The sequence below is a fragment of the Cibotium barometz genome, chromosome 10, assembly GCF_041138505.1.
Source record: "Cibotium barometz isolate CiBa-2024 chromosome 10, ASM4113850v1, whole genome shotgun sequence".
Classification (NCBI taxonomy): domain Eukaryota; kingdom Viridiplantae; phylum Streptophyta; class Polypodiopsida; order Cyatheales; family Cibotiaceae; genus Cibotium; species Cibotium barometz.
In genome coordinates, this window is record NC_141055.1 from 24,411,880 (window position 1) to 24,428,281 (window position 16,402).

The 16,402-nt window shown below is 39.3% G+C and overlaps 1 pseudogene; it reads right to left on the bottom strand.

Moving 5' to 3' along the window:
- Window positions 1–11,191, bottom strand: part of LOC147634687 (peroxidase 66-like) — a 60,225-nt pseudogene extending 49,034 nt beyond the window's left edge.
- Window positions 11,192–16,402: the final 5,211 nt, after the last annotated feature.

A 16,402-nucleotide genomic window follows, 5' to 3' on the forward strand; every position in this document is an offset into this window, starting at 1 on the left:
AAACCTTGTGAAAAGGGCCTTAATTAAGGAACGTGTTTATTTATGTCAAATAGTATTGTAGGATTAATTAGAAAACAAATTGACGCGTGAGTAGGGTGGAAAGTGGGAGGATGGAATGCCCCGATGGCACCATCCTACGGACGGGTGGACCCGATTAGTCGGGTAGCTTTCCAAGAGATTAAGTGAAAGCCCTACGCTAGATAATTAGGTTCTTGGGCAACTCTACTCTAGAAGACTAGGTCATGGCTGTGCCTTGCATAGATGAGGAAAAAAGCATTGCCTCTAGAAATCAAGTCTAGTAGTTGCCCAATTTATGATAAATTACCCTATGGGCGATTTGACTTTTAGAAGATCACGCTTCCCTTGCGGGATAGGACTAGGTCTTACCTATGAATCGTATCCTTGAATCTCTACATGGTCAAGGTGTCGACGATAAATAGGAAATTTTCTCCAAGTTAAGACTTAGTGGACTATCTTAAGTGTTTCTCCTATTTTAGAAGGGGGGAACCTTATAGGATTGAGGTTATTGTGGCACACTTGAGGGTATTTGGATGTCATAAAGACAATATGTATTAGACATGTTGGCCAAGTATGGGATGGCTAGTTGTAAGTCAACCTCGGTGCCATTAGATCAAAATGGCAATTCAGGTTATGTGTTGGAGGATCCCACTATGTACATGAGGGGATTTTGATATGTGTCATGATAAACAGGTTAGATTTGAGTTACACTATTGGCTTAGAGAGCCAGTTTATGCAGGTTCCGCACAAACCACATCTTGATAGTGTGACAACGCATGCTTTTGTATTTGAGGGTCACTATTGATTATGCATTGTTTTATGCAGATGTGTACCATTGGAGCTATATGGGTACATAGATGTAGATTGGGGGTAGATTGGGGACAGGAGATCTACCAATGGATTTATGTTTTCATTGGGGAGTGTTGTTGTGATATGGAGCTGCAAGAAGCAACCCACAGTTGCCTTGTCGAGTATAAAGGCAGAGTACATAGAGGAGCTGCAGTGGCAGCATGTGAGGTAGCTTGGTTACGCAAGCTACTTGCTGATTTGGGGTTGCATGTGGAGAGAAAGGTTGTCATATATTGTGACAATCTTAGCAGCAATCCAAGTCAGAAATTATGGGGTGAGTCATCTTTGAACTCTGGCCATTAACATCATGCACCCTTATGCCTCTCCATAATTGCTAATTAAGCTTTGGACTTAACCACAATTAGGTTACAAGATTAAGACTTGTACTCATAAAGAGGCTTGAGAGCTTGCTTTATATTCTATTTCTTGAAATGTTCCCCTTTTATATGAGGAGGTACACCCTTGGGCTTGTACATCAATGTGGGATAGTTCCCTTTGCTCATGTGGCTTCATTTTAGACTTTGCTCTTGCTTGGTTTACTCAACTCACTTCCTATCTCTTCCTTGTGCTCTTGGCACCACATTTCTCAACACCCTCCATTGGTGCCAAATCTTTGGGCTACTCAAGGTGGTTGGATGTTTACAAAATGATTTTGACTTTTTTTACTTTCTACATTCCCCTGTGTGCTATGAGCAACTTTGGCATGTGTGCTTCTTTTGCACTTCCCTCCCTTAATGTTACTTTGGCTCTAGGTGAGGGATAAATTTTTAGCTTGCTACATTTCCTTGTGTGCTATGAGAAACTTTATCGCATCATCTGCTACTTTCGCACTTCCCTCCCTTAATGCTACCTTGGCTCTAGGTGAGGGATAAATTTTTAGCTTGGGTACGTCATCATTCCCAGAGGCTCTTTATAGGCACTTTTTGTAGGAAGTAGGATTTTTATAACAAATTTTTGTTTAGGAAATGGATTGTGGTTGGTGGCTCCTTTGTTGTTTAGTGTCACTTCCTACTTGAGATCTCCTTGCTTTTGCTTGATGAAGATCTTTTGTTGCTTCCTTTATGCTTTATGTCGATGTCATGTCCTTTTCATTGTTGAATGCTTCCTGGCTCTCGGTCTTTGCTCTTTGCTTGACTCTTTGCTCTTTAACAGCTCCTTTGGTATGGACATCGTTCTTCTTGTTACCACTTGATGCTTGGTGCTTCCATGCTTTTAGTGTGGATGCCATGTTGTGTGCTATGGTCATCTCATGCATTTATGCTTTGAGCATACTTAGGATACTGTTTAATTCACCTTTTCTTTGCTTTTAATGCTTATGCACATGAATTTTCCCATGTCTAATTTCCCAAGGATTTAACCCTTCCCCCAAATGATGCTTTGAAGTGAAATGATTGCCATTTGAGAAGGTATTACCAATGAGCTTATGTTTTGCTTCACTGGAAATGTCTTATGTCATACAAGATTGGTGATGTGCTCTAATTTTTCATGCAATGATGATTTCAAGCTGATGTAGGTGACTAAGTTGCAAACTATGTGTTAAAAAATGAACTAAGTGTGATAAAAACTCACTTAAATTGAGCAATGCAATGGATGAGATGGATTTTCATGCAATAGAAGATTTTTGACATTGGAATAGTACTCTAAGTTGATTGATGGCTGGAATCTGTTGTCGCTAGCACTGTTGTCTTTCTACTACCCTCAAGTTTCTATTTTGAGTGTTGTTGTAAAAGCATATATTAGTGGTGCGGTTACTCTTATTTACAAATGCCACATGGTTACTGGGTCATTTTTATCCGATATTCTTCTTTCGTGTGACCCTGGTTATTGCACTTGGGGCACTAGACATTTGGTCTTAATTCAAATCTTACGTGTCCTCTAGCAAGCTTGGCTAGAGCAACCTTTAGTTCTTCCTGAACATCCACTTGCTTGCTTCCTACCTTTCCTCTTTCGGGGCTTTTTCTTTTTGGCATCCGAGTCTCCACTGGAGTCTGATTCCAAGATGTCTTCACCAGAATCTGACTATATGCATAAAGCTTTATGCATAAGCTTAGGCATGCATTAGCTTTATGATTTATACATAAGCTTAGGCATGCATAAAGCTTTATGCATGCATTAGCTCTATGCTTTATGCATAACCTTAGGCATGCATAAAGCTTTTACATGAACCCTGGCACCCAAGGGTGCAATAAATATAAATGAAAAGAATAAGAGCATTAGAGTTTACCTCAAGAGATGGAATGATGCTTGGGGTACTCAAGTCACCGTATGTAGATAGGATGTAGACCTTTTTCACCTAAATAACATAAGAGTGCTAAACATAAGAGACCTTATACATAAGTGAAGACATCTTCCCTGGAGTCTAATTCCAAGATGTCTTCAGCAGAATCTAACTCAATGCATAAGTTTATACATAAGTTTATGCATAAAGCTCTATAAATGCATAGAGTATACACATAATAGATATATTTTTTAAGTTATCCTTGTTCTATACACATAATAGCTATGTTTTTATAATGTAGACATGTGGGGGGAGGATCTAAAATCGAGAAGTCCAGTGACCCGTCGTTCGGTCTCCATCATTGATGATCTGGATATGGAGCAACTCTCACAGTTGGCAAGTCTATCACATTGGTATTGTAGAGATAATGTGTGAAACATTTTTTCTCCACCCTTGATTCCTTCCATAGTTAACCCTACACCTATGGGGGGTACTCCAATGGGTGGTTCTACTGTTAGGTTACGCACTCTCCTATGCCCTTATACACTCCCATTGGAGGATCTAGTCCATTTCATGGTGCTAGGCCTTCTCATGTAGGTTACGACCAATCCACTCCCCTTTCTTCTATGGCACCTAGTCCACGACCTCGTACCACATCCTCGTCAGATAGGAGGTTTACCTCTTCTCATTGTCATTCTAGTGGGGGTGGTCGTTGTGGTTATTTTGGGGATAGTAATAGATCTACTTCCAATTCCCCATCACAGGATGTGTAGGCACATCAGGTGGTTGATCTAAATGCCTATGACCCTACGACACTTCCTTAACATGTGAGAAGAAAAGATGGGAGTATCGTTAAGGATAGCAAAAGAGGAAGCATGTCATAGCATGCATGCATCATCTAGTAAATCTTGAGTTCAAAAAAATTTGGGGCATTGATGGCAAAATCAAGATAATGCAAAAAAACAATATATTCTAAGTGTATTGAAGACATAATTTCCTATGCCATACCCCAACTTACAGTTTAATGACCTTAAGATGTTGGATCATATGTGGGGACATGTGAGTCATAGAAAATCATTTATTGCTAGCATGGTGGCCTCAAGCCGCTAGGCAAATCAGACAAAAATTGGAAGAAGGAAAAAAAGGCATACCAAGAAAACCCTAATCTATTCAAGCAACAAAGAGAAGGAGCCTGAGTACGAAAATATAAAAGAGGGGCTTCTCATCTTGGATCGAGTGGAAGGCCAATTTCCTTGCTCAATTTGTAAGTTAACATTTTGTATTCAAAATTTTCGTTTTTCAAAGAATTTAAACTTATATAAATTGTTCTTTTTTAATGTGTGTTTAATGTAGGAAAATGTGGTAGGCTGATCTCCTTCTCGTGTGAGGAGTATGATTATGCTGATCGTAATAGGATCTTGGCCATGTTTGAATGGTTGTGTCAACAAGGTGTCACTTTGAACAATGATGCTATGCCCGTTGTAGGTTACTTGTTTGAACTAGTTTTAAAAGTTCATATTTTTTTGGTTTTAGAAGCTTTTAGAAATTTATCTTATTTGTATTTTAATATTACTTAATCTTATGTGATATCTTATTTGTATTTTAATATTACTTAATCTTATGTGATATAAGAAGATGAAGAAGAGGCAATAGGCAAGGAGGACGAGGATGATGAGGATGAGGATAAGCAAAGACCAGCCTACTTTATCATTTTGTGTTTTACCTTTGTCTTTGTGTATTTCCTATTATTAACTCAAGACTCGATGTAGCTTGCCTATCTATTAAAACCCTAAGATCTCTCTGGATAATCATCATGCATAAACATGTATAAACCATGCATAAATTCATCCACCCAACCACCCTCGAGCCCAAGGGTGCACACATAAATACAATGAAGTACCACATACCTTACCTTGGTGTCCCATACCACATACCTTACCTTGGTGTCCCATACCACCAAGAGATATAACATCATTCTAGCAGCTAGTGTGAAATGGCAAGAGAGTATATACCATCCTCTACACAAGAGAACATCCCTTGAGTGTGCCCCATGACCCTATTATATAGGAGGTCTCTCAAGTGACTCTTGACTCTCCATTTCCCATGTGTGACCCTTGGATGCCTGACCCTAACCTCAACCCTTAAGGTTAGCCCTAACCCATGCTCCCATGCTCACAAGCCTAATGTGGGTTAGCCTCCTAGTATATGCACATATGATGTGCACATAACACTATCATGGCATTTTGGCTTCAATACAAGATGTAACTCGCCCTCTATAGCATTTTACATTTCATACTCGATGTGACTTACCTTCCATGGTATTTTAAATTTAATACAAACAAGTTTTTAGGTTTTAATATGTTTCAAATGTATGTTTCACTGAGTTATTTTTCACATGTATTTTGATATGTCGATATGTTTGTGTATAAAAATGGATATGTCTTCAACATATTGAATTAAAATAGGGTAAATTGGGGATAATACCCTAATCTACCCAGAAAAAACTTCTCAACATTGATGAGCAACCATTATAGTGTCGTTTGTTTTTTGTTCTCAACACCGCACGGAGATTATAATGTGGGTTATAATGGCGCTTATAGCATGGGTTATAACGGTACTTATAGCATGGGTTATAATGGTGCTTATAGCATCGGTTATACTGACACTTATATTGTCAAAAAATAGCATCGCTTAACGATGCTTACACCCCAACATTTTTCCAGGTCCCTTTATAAAAGCCACGCTATAAATGCCGCTACCCCCTCTTTCTATTGTCGTGAACTAATGTAGAAATAGCTCGAAAATCATGAGGAGGACAACATACACTTGCAGTTTGCTAGTTGCACCTTTGTTCCTTTTTGGAGCTCCCTTTCCAATTTCTTACTAATTGTTGCATGATTTAGATTTCATTTTACTCATTTTTGCATCATAGACAATTCATTTCACCCATTGCTTTACATGGATTGGTAATCAGAGTCTAGTGTACTTAAACTTGATATTATAATGAGTACAAAGAAGACCCAAAAATCATTGTTATTTAATGTCCAACGCATTAGAAAACCAACATTTACAGTAGTCTATTGTGCTTAAACCTATGTAAAGAAAAAAGCAAGGGAAAGATTACTAAAATGTGGATCTAAGGCAAATTTAAAATCTTACTGTTAGATTTTTGTAGACGTAATTTGTAAATTTTGTTATGACTATCAGATGCCTAGTAAATCAAATGTAATTAAATTCTAGAAAATCAAATATTAATTTTTTTAATCTAAAAACTCTAGGAATTACTATACTTATTACCACGAATTTATATTTTAAAAATGGCTTAATTTGAGTATGAGAAAGTCCATTTTCTCTCCTCCCAAGTGAAAATCCCCATACAATGTCCACTCTCCCCTTTTCAAGTCTAAAACCAATCCTAGTTAGGTTTGAAAATCTAGGCTTGGTAATGTGACTTTTCTTGTTGAAATGAAGACTTCGATTCAAAGGTACTTGGGTCTCAACTCCAACATTGATCACCTCCGTCTTGCACTTTTGGGAAAGAAAAAACACAAGGATTATCTCTCACCCGTGCTGTTGGGAATAAAGGGCCACCGTGCCCGCCTAGTGTCTAGGCACCCTTCGGGGTTGTACCATTATTCATATACCTATCTGAAAAACCTTAGTGGTTGTACCCACATACTCTCTCTCTCTCTCTCTCTCTCTCTCTCTCTCTCTCTCTCTCTCTCTCTCTCTCTCTCTCTCTCTCTCTCTCTCTCTCTCTCTTGCTGCATCCATTGAAGCTCCGCACTCCGTGGTGGTCAGAGCACTTCAAACTGGTATCAGAGCATAGCTTCTTGAGGTCTTGAGCAAGGTCAGGCACTCCTTCAGCATCCCTTCGAATCCCTACACCATTGGTTCACTCTCTTGGCAGCCATAGCCGAGCTACTCGAGCTCCGATCGGCCTCCGTCTCATTCACATCTATCCCGACTCACATCTCATCACATCACATCCAATCACATCTATCCCGATTCACATCACATCCATTCATATATATCACATCACATTCATTCATATCCATCATATAATATCCATCCATTCACATCCATCACATCACATCCATTCATTCACATCCATCACATGACATCCATTCATATCCATCACATCACATCACATCCATTCATATCCATCACATCACATCCATTCATTCACATCCATCACATCCATTAAAATATCTCATTGTTTTAGTAATATCTCATAGTTTTTAACTAATAAACCTTGTACTCAGTCAACTCTTCACCTTATGTGAGCATTTACTCATTTTTGGGTATTTTCATTTATTCTTTTGGATTTATCTCATCCCCACTTGGATTAATCCAATTGGCCCATTAGAACCTTTAATTGGACCATAATCCAAAAATTTCTAAAAATGTAGACCCTTAGGCTAAGGTCCTTCATACACATTTTCAATTAATTCTAAATGCACATTGGAAAGTTTATTTTGAATTTCTATTTCAGGGGAATCCATTAGGAGGATTTTTATATCCAAAGATATCTTAATTTTAGATTATCTCTCTCTAGACATTTTCTCTCTCTAGGCCAAAATAGGGTAAAACAAGATCTTTCTTCTATTTTAGAGAGGGGAATAATTACAAGAACAGAACTACTAATCAAAGAATCAAGCCAAACTTAGAGGTAATCCTATTTTTATGGTTTTTTTTTCAATTGTCTCAATGATTTTCTTCTTCTCAACCCCTCTAAAGCTTGAGAAGCTTTCAAAGTAATGGTTCTTTCTTCAAATAAAGCTTTCCAAAGATTCATAATGTCTAATTAGATTTATGATAATCTTTATGCTTAATTATAATGTTTTCTTTAAGAAAATCTCTCTCTTGAAAAGATTAATCATCTTTATGGCTAGATCCTTAGAAAAAGGATGAATTTCAATAATAATCTCTTGTTTCAATCTAATCTCTTGGCTTGATGAGCTAGAGAATGAGGATTGATATTTTCATGATTTTTAATTTAGTAAAAATAATGGTTAATTCTTGTAAGCTTGATTATGAGTAGAAAAAATCACATTAACTCATTCTAAATTGAAAGAGGAATATACTAACAATTTTAGAAATGAGGAATGGTTAATTTAGTTTAATCAAGAAAAATAATCATATTTATGCTTATAATTATGGTTATAATTATGCTAAGTATAAATAATTTAATTTTAAGTCTAAAAGAAGAGTTTCTATCATATTTTCATTACAAGTTTTCTTTCAATTAGAAAATTGAATATTATCAGTAATTGCAGCGAAGCTATGGTAAAATTTTTTAGAAAAAAGATAAATCTTAATTTTATGCATATTTTGAATAAAGCAAAAAGAGGAATTCCTATCATGTTCTAGGTTTAGATATTTTATACAAAAAGAATGATTTTTATCATATTCATGAAAAATGCTTTTTAGTATTTATGCATAATTATTTAATTAAGAGAAAAGAGAAATTTTTTGATAAATTTATTTTTATGCATAAGAATTTAGATGTAAAAAGAGGAATTCCCATGACATTCAGGATTCAAACATTTAAATGTTAAAAGAGGAATTTTTGGCATATTCCAAAATATGAATATTTTTTCTTATTTAAAAATAGAAATTTTTATTATATTTAAGTAGAAAAAGATCTAAATTAATTTTGATATTAAAAGAAGAGTTTTCACCATAATTTCACGTAGGAAATTAGGGTATACTAATGTTGAAGATCAAATTGATGGAAATAATATTTTTAAGATATTTATATGTGGATAAATCAACAAAATGATATATACTCAAAATTGGATTATTGGAAGAAGAGTATTTTTATAAAATCTCGTTATTCTCGTATAGAACTATTTCTTTAATTCTATTGTGGCTACTAGGAAGGAATGAATTTCATAAAGCTAAAATTTTCCTTACGATTGGAAGTGACCGTTAACTTATCCTGAAGAAAATCCTTATAGGAATCAAAGTTAGAAGTAAACCGAATAATTTTTTGTTAGACCACGATTGTGAGAATGGCGGCAAGTAAATTACTTGTCCATCTCTCAAATCTGAATCAAACAAAAACCTCGTAACCAATTTCAAACCTTTGATACAAAGAATAGACTACCGCTGAATTAGAGAAGTTTTCCTTTAACCGAAATCACCAAGAATTAAGTTAGAAATTCAGCGAAATTTATGGATAGATTACCCTGATGTGAGACTAGTGATTCTCATTAAGAAAATTTGAATTGTGGGAAAAAGAGTTTTGTGGAATCAAACTCAAACCGGGAATTCTACTTGCATAGAAACTCTACTTTGTTTTAAAAGGACTGTTTTACGCCAGAATGCTGGAGGAAGCATTTGGCCGTGATTTAACTAAGGAGAGATTCGTTGTTGCAAAATAGTTGGCGGGGAGTCGTCGAGGGACGTCGCTCTCACAGCAAAGCCTACCAAGGTCTTGACCAGCCTCGGTATGGTTAAAATGGTGTGCTTCCGGTACGATGGGCGAGGACCGACAAAGTGATCCCCTGAGTGAGGTGCTAGGATACCTAAGTAGGATCCTAGAGGGTTCTGACCAAGTGATGCACGGGCTCGCGATTGCTAGGACACCCATGCGTATGTCGAGGAAGATATGGATGAACTGGAAAGGAATTATTTTTGTGAACTGGATTTTGATATTGGATCTCGTTGGTTGACCAGCTGCTGTGCTGGTCTTCAACAGAGAGTCCGGATGATAATTTTTGTAAAACAATGGACTAGATATTTTGGAGGATTATGATCAGTAATACTATGGTTTCATTAAAAGATTGTTTTAAAGACAACCAAATCTGTTAAAAAGGCAATTTCATATTGGGTGTATAAGTGGTGTGTCTACCTTGAATTTTGCTTGAACCGCCGGCTAGGGGGCCTGCGAACTCTTTTCCTTGGTACGCGGAACAAAATATAACCAAATTTTTATATAAAGGAATCCCACCAATACAATGGTTGGTGGGCGGGGCGATTGGCTAACCCATGGGCCAGTTGGGGTTAGGCTGGATCTGGGGATTCCTGCGATATAGATAGATACGATTAAGTTACCTTAGTTAGATTAAGTCCTAGGAAGACCCTTGTTCTGTGGTAAGGAATCAGCGGTCGGCGGCGGCGGCCGGCGGCCGGCTGTGCCTCACTGAAGGGGAAAAAAAGAAGTGATTCTATAGACCAAGTGCAAGTCTCTTCCTTGATATGACCATGTGACTTAAGGGTTCGATCGAATCAGTTTGGTTAGTTAAGACCTTGACCCGTTAGATAAATCCCCCGTTAGATGATTTCCCTAGTGGAATCACCCGTGCCTTCCAGGCGAGGGAAGTTTTCCCAGGTTTGGTTTCGGACGAACCGCTAGGCTAGTCTCTTATCCGGACATCCATGGGCGAGGCCCCGAGTGTGAATCCTTGCCCTGCATGAGAGGCCCACGCTGCTTCCGCCACCGGCACCCCGGAGGGGGCAGGGGTCTCACACACTATATGTGTTTATAGTAGTAAATAAAGATCTTCTTTAGTGTTGGGACCTTATTGATATCTAATGCAAGGCCTTTAGCTCCTTAATGGTAGTGGTACCACGTGGGGAATTTTGCCAAGAGGCTGATGATGAGGTTGAAAAAGTAGATGTTGGCGATGATGGTGGGGTCAGGCACCTGATCATACTTGGCTATGAAGGCATGCATTTGGGCAAGCATGATTTTTTAAATGCATGGGCTTTGGGATATAGGGAGCGAAACTAAGAAAAGTTAAATTGGAGCTTGGAGTTCTGCTTCTATTAGGTGTGGAAGAGGTTCTGCAGAAGAGGAGATAATTAGGGTTGATGCAGAGATGGAAGGGGGCTTTAGGGTGAGATGGGGTACAAACTATGGGATCCCGAGAAAAGAAAGATAGTACGCAGCAATGATGTCATCTTTCGTGAAGATCGCATGCATAAGCAACCCGAGAAGACTGAGGAGGTCAGAAGGGTTGTTTTCAGGGAGGATGTACCTGTTAGACAGTAGTTAGTGCCCAGTGGGACAGCAGCATATACCTGCTGTAAATGACCCTGAAAATGCAGGGAATGGTGTTGGAAATGACCAGCAAGGTATTGCCCATGATGCCCCATAGTTGCAACAAGACAATATGCAGTTAGGACAACCAGCAGGGGCTGGACAACATGCTGAAATTTTAGGACAGCAAGCTGAAAATGCAGGATTGCAAGTTCCACAGCCTGCAAATGCTGAGCATTCGCTCTGTAGGTCGACCCGACCATCAAGGCCACATGACAAGTTTGTTCCTGGTGCGCAATATGCTGCTGATTATGTCATGGTTACTAACTGTGGTGGTGAGCCGTCATGCTTCCAGGAAGCAATGACTAGACCGGACAGCAAGAAGTGGTTTAAAGCCATGCTGTCGGAAATGGAATCACTTGGAAAGAATGGTACTTGGGACTTGGTGCAACTGCCTAAAGGGCAGAAAACCCTTCCATGCAAGTGGGTTCACAAGATGAAGGTCACTTCTGGTTCCTCGCCAAAGTACAAAGCATGATTGGTTGCAAAGGGGTACAAGCAGGAACATGGAATTGACTTTGATGAGATCTTCTCTCCTGTAGTCAAGATGACTACTCTAAGAACCATTTTGGGCTTGGTTGCAGCAGCAGCTGAAGATATGGAGCTCATTCAGATGGATGTAAAGACTGCATTCTTACATGGTGATCCGCATGAGGACATATATATGCAACAGCCTGAGGGTTTTATTGCTAAGGGCAAAGAGAAGATGGTCTGTAAACTCAAACGGAGTTTGAGTTTGTATGGGCTGAAACAAGCACCGCGGGAATGGTATCATAAGTTTGATACTTTCATGTAGTCTCAGGGCTATCAGAGGAATCAAGTTGAGCACTGCTTGTACACCAAGAAGGCAGCAGATGGCAGCCTGATTATCTTGGTTTTGTATGTTGATGACATGCTGATTTGCTGGTAGGGATACTCATGCCTTGGATTCATTGAAACAGAATCTACATGGCAGCTTTGACATGAAGGATCTTGGTGATGCAAATCACATTCTTGGAATGCGGATACTCAGAGATAGGTTGAAGGGGTTACTCTATTTATCTCAGCAGGAGTATGTATCCAAGATTTTGCAGCGTTTCAATATGGAGGGGGGGAAAGCAATCGGAGTTCCATTGCCTCCATATGTGAAACTCAGTGCAGAGGACAACCCTACATCTGATGATGAGAAGGCTGAAATGGCCAAGATTCTGTATGCTTCAACTATTGGTAGTTTGATGTATGCCATGGTTGCTACACGTCCTGATATTGCCTTTGCAGTGGGAGTGGTTAGTAGCTACACGTCCTGATATTGCCTTTGCAGTGGGAGTGGGCAGGTACATGGCAAACCCTGGCAAGAAGCATTGGGAAGCAGTGAAAGGTATTATGAGATACCTCAAGGGCACAAGGGATTTGTGCATCTGCTTTGGTAAGCAGAAGGCATTTGTCTCGTTGGCTTTACGGATGCAGACTGTAGGAAGTCCACTTCAAGGTATGTGTTTACCTTCACAGGGGGGATCTGTCTCTTGGATATCCAGGCTGTAGAAGTGTGCTGCACTGTCTACTACAGAGGCAGAGTATGTGGCTGCCACACTGAGGCATGCAAAGAGGCCTTATGGTTGTCACATTTGGTTGCTGAGCTTGGTATCACTGAGGTTCTTGTCCTCCACTGTGATAGTCAGAGTGCTATCATGTTAGCATGGAACCCTGTCTTTCATGCAAAGACAAAACACATACAGGTGAAGTATCATTTCATCAGGGAAGTACTTGACAGCAAGAGCATTGAGCTAGTCAAGGTACATATTGATGATAACCCTGCAAACCTTCTCACGAAGGGTCTTCCAGCAGAGCGGTTTGCCCATTGTCGACAGATGATGGGAGTTGGATAGGTATAGATTTTTCAGCTCTGTACATACTTAGACTTAGCTGATTCTTTCCCTCTACCTTTAGGCACGTTGCCTTTAGGGGGGAGGTTGTTGGGAATAAAGGGCCACCGTGCCCGCCTAGTGTCTGGGCACCCTTCGGGGTTGTACCATTATTCATATACCTATCTGAAGAACCTTAGTGGTACATCATCATTGTACCCACACACTGTCTCTGTCTCTCTCTCTCTCTATACCTGCATTGCTGCATCCATTGAAGCTCCGCACTCCGTGGTCAGTGCACTTCACGTGCTAATCACTCTCTCCGTTTGTTGTGGTTATATAATTTGCAAAGAACTTATATGTTGTGGTGTTCCAAGAATCTTGCAATATTGCAACGTACATAACACTTGTGGATTTCAATGTGAGAGGTAGAAACTTGCAACTTAAGATTGCATAGGACTTTGTTCATGCACCTCCCGCAATACTTATATCTCATGTCAGAAGATGGACGAGAAGAGGTGAGTGAAAGAGTGAATTGTACTCATTTTATATTTTAAGTGAACAACCATGATTTCCCTAACGTAGTTACAACCTAGGTCACTGTTTTGGTCATTCGCCATCTTTACGCACCCGATCACACTACATCTAGTTGATCTAAGTATGACAAGCAGGGAGGTGAGGTAGCTATATTGATCATCCAGGTTTTAAGGTGGATGACGATGTCTTCATAGAGCCTAAATCATGAGAGGGAACCCACCCATAAATGTTGGATGTGGATAGGAATCCCATTCGATATGTTGCTGAATGTCGTGAGGCTTTTGCAAGGTAAGACTAGAGCTTCGTCTCTATGGCACTCACTTCATTGCAATTCATTTTGAGTAGTGTAATCATTCTATATTCATTGTTTTTTATATTGTTGTTCGTTCATATATATATATATATGTGTGTGTGTGTGTGTAAATGAAAGAAGCATGTATGGCAGGTGGTTACTCGGGACATTCACCGATCGAGGGGATGCAGTTCTAGATTGCTTTGCCGGAGCTAGGGCCCTTGCTAAATCATGCAAGGGACTACATTGGCATTGCATCAGTGTGGAGTGGGACGAGGTGTGCTTTGGTTCTTGTATACGACCTCGTTCTCGAAGATTTAAGACAACATTTATTAAAGGGAGACATCAGTGATTATGCTCACTATAAGAGCAGCAGAGGGACGTAGGGACCTCATCTCCACACATTCCTCACCACCCTTCTCCACCCATCCCATTACACATGAGCCCAACAAGGTCAAGTGCCTCGTCATGGCCACCCAGTGTTCCATTGGAGACCCCATATCGACTTACTATGCCACATATGTCCCCCGTGGTTCCTCTTATGATGCCCTCATAGAATACAACACGTCCCGAGCTTGCAAGAGTGTTATTCCCACCTACACTATTTGATAGAGCTCCCCATATGCAACCACCTTCAGCCACGGTGCCCTCTTTGATGTAATCCATCTCTTGTATAATGACAAAAAATTATTGATTTTTCACATTATTTTGATGCAATTTTGTACACTTAAATTGGTGCTATGACATTGTTTTTTGGTATTTTTGTTGTAACATTTTAGATAATTGAATAGAGAGAGATGAAGCAAGATGGAAAGAGAGAGAGAGAGAGAGTTTGAGTGAGAGGGAGACTGTGTTGTTGTCTTTGTATGCTGCAAGTCACATGTATAGACATTTGTTATTTTTATATGCTTTCAAAAGGTTTTTTTTTTAATTTCTAGGACCTTATAAATATAATAGAGATTGTCATGTTTCACTACTCTTATTTAAGGGATACATCCCACCCCACCCACCCCTTATTTCTTTATATTGTCATAGGTTGGGTATAAACTCTATTTTCATGGGTTCATCCAATAATCCTTCTAATAATACGACGTTTTCAAGCATCTTAATTAAAGCTCTTGCATCTTTCATGTACCTCAAAGAAAAAGAACCATGATCAAATGCCCTTTTGGAGGCATGGACAATAACATCCGAAGTGTAGATCTCTATAAGAAGCTCACAATAGAGAAGGTGGTAGACCTTGCAGACAAGAACATGCTAGAGGTGAAAGCAGCAATAGCCATTGGGATGTGGAGAGCCTTTGGCATCATTGAAGAGGAAAAAGAGGCTCCTCTTTGAGGAGAATTTGCCAACTTCATTGCAAATTTGGGGTAGTTAGAATAGTCCAAGATGATAGTTAAGGTCCCACATGCTATCATGTATTGTTGCTTGTGTTCAACATCATGTAGGTGTTTGTCATAATACGTTGTAGTCTTGTAATGTTGCTTTGGAATATAATGGAAGTTTCATCTTTCTATGGTGTATTTGTATAAAAGTAGCAAACAATGAAATTGTAATAAATTAAGGGAAAATAAAGAGAGAAAGATGATAGCTGAGTCCCAATAGTATTACAAGGTCTCAAATGCTTTCTTGTATTGTTGCTTATGCTCAACGTCTAGAAGGTGGTGGTCATAATATGCAAAAGTATTGGAATATATCGTTCAAAATACATTGGAAGTTTCATCTTTGTATGTTGTCTTTTTAAAAAAACATGCTATGAAATTAGAGTAAATTGAGAGAAGAGACAAAGAGAGAGAGAGAGAAAGAGTAGAGAGAGAAACCGCTCACCTTAAAAGCAAAAAGCGCTTGCCAAAAAATTCTCACAAAAAAATACACCCACTTGAGATAAGGGTTTTGGGTCTAAAAGAGGCTATAGATAGCTTGTCGATCTCTTTCCTCCATCATCGTCGTGATCCATTATCCATCACCACCCGCAAATCCATTGTCCGTCTTGCCACCGCCGACGAGCTCCTCCATCCATCACTGTGAAATCCATTATTTATTACCACCCTTATGATTCATTGTTATTCACCACCGAGCTCCTCTATTCATCACCATTGCTATCCATTGTTCTTCTTTCCCTGGTCCATTTGTCAATCACCTTTGAGATTCAGCATGATTAAGTTCTCGTCACCAACTTCCACCACCGCTTTTTGGTGTATCACCACCTTAGCCTATGCACATATCATTGTAATATCTTTATTTTAGTCTTTCCCAAGGTGAGGGCTAGATTGTATGATCCTCTTAGATCTTCTTCTCCCTTCTTTTGATGATGGAGATATGATTCTCCCCCTTCTCGATGATGATGGTGTACACTTCGAGGTGACCTAAGAGAGAGGGGCACTAGAAGGTGTGGGTGTGTGAGTAGCAAGGGAGATTCGGCTATTGTAATAAGCCTATACACGACCATGTTGTTGAGGAATACATTTGTAGTTTGGTTGTGCATGTGTCTATATTGTATCTTACTCTCGTGTGTGTTTCATATAGTTAAGTAAAGGGAGAAGGCAAGCAGTATGAGTGTGTGGGGTAATCGATGACAAGCACAGGAGACTCCTATG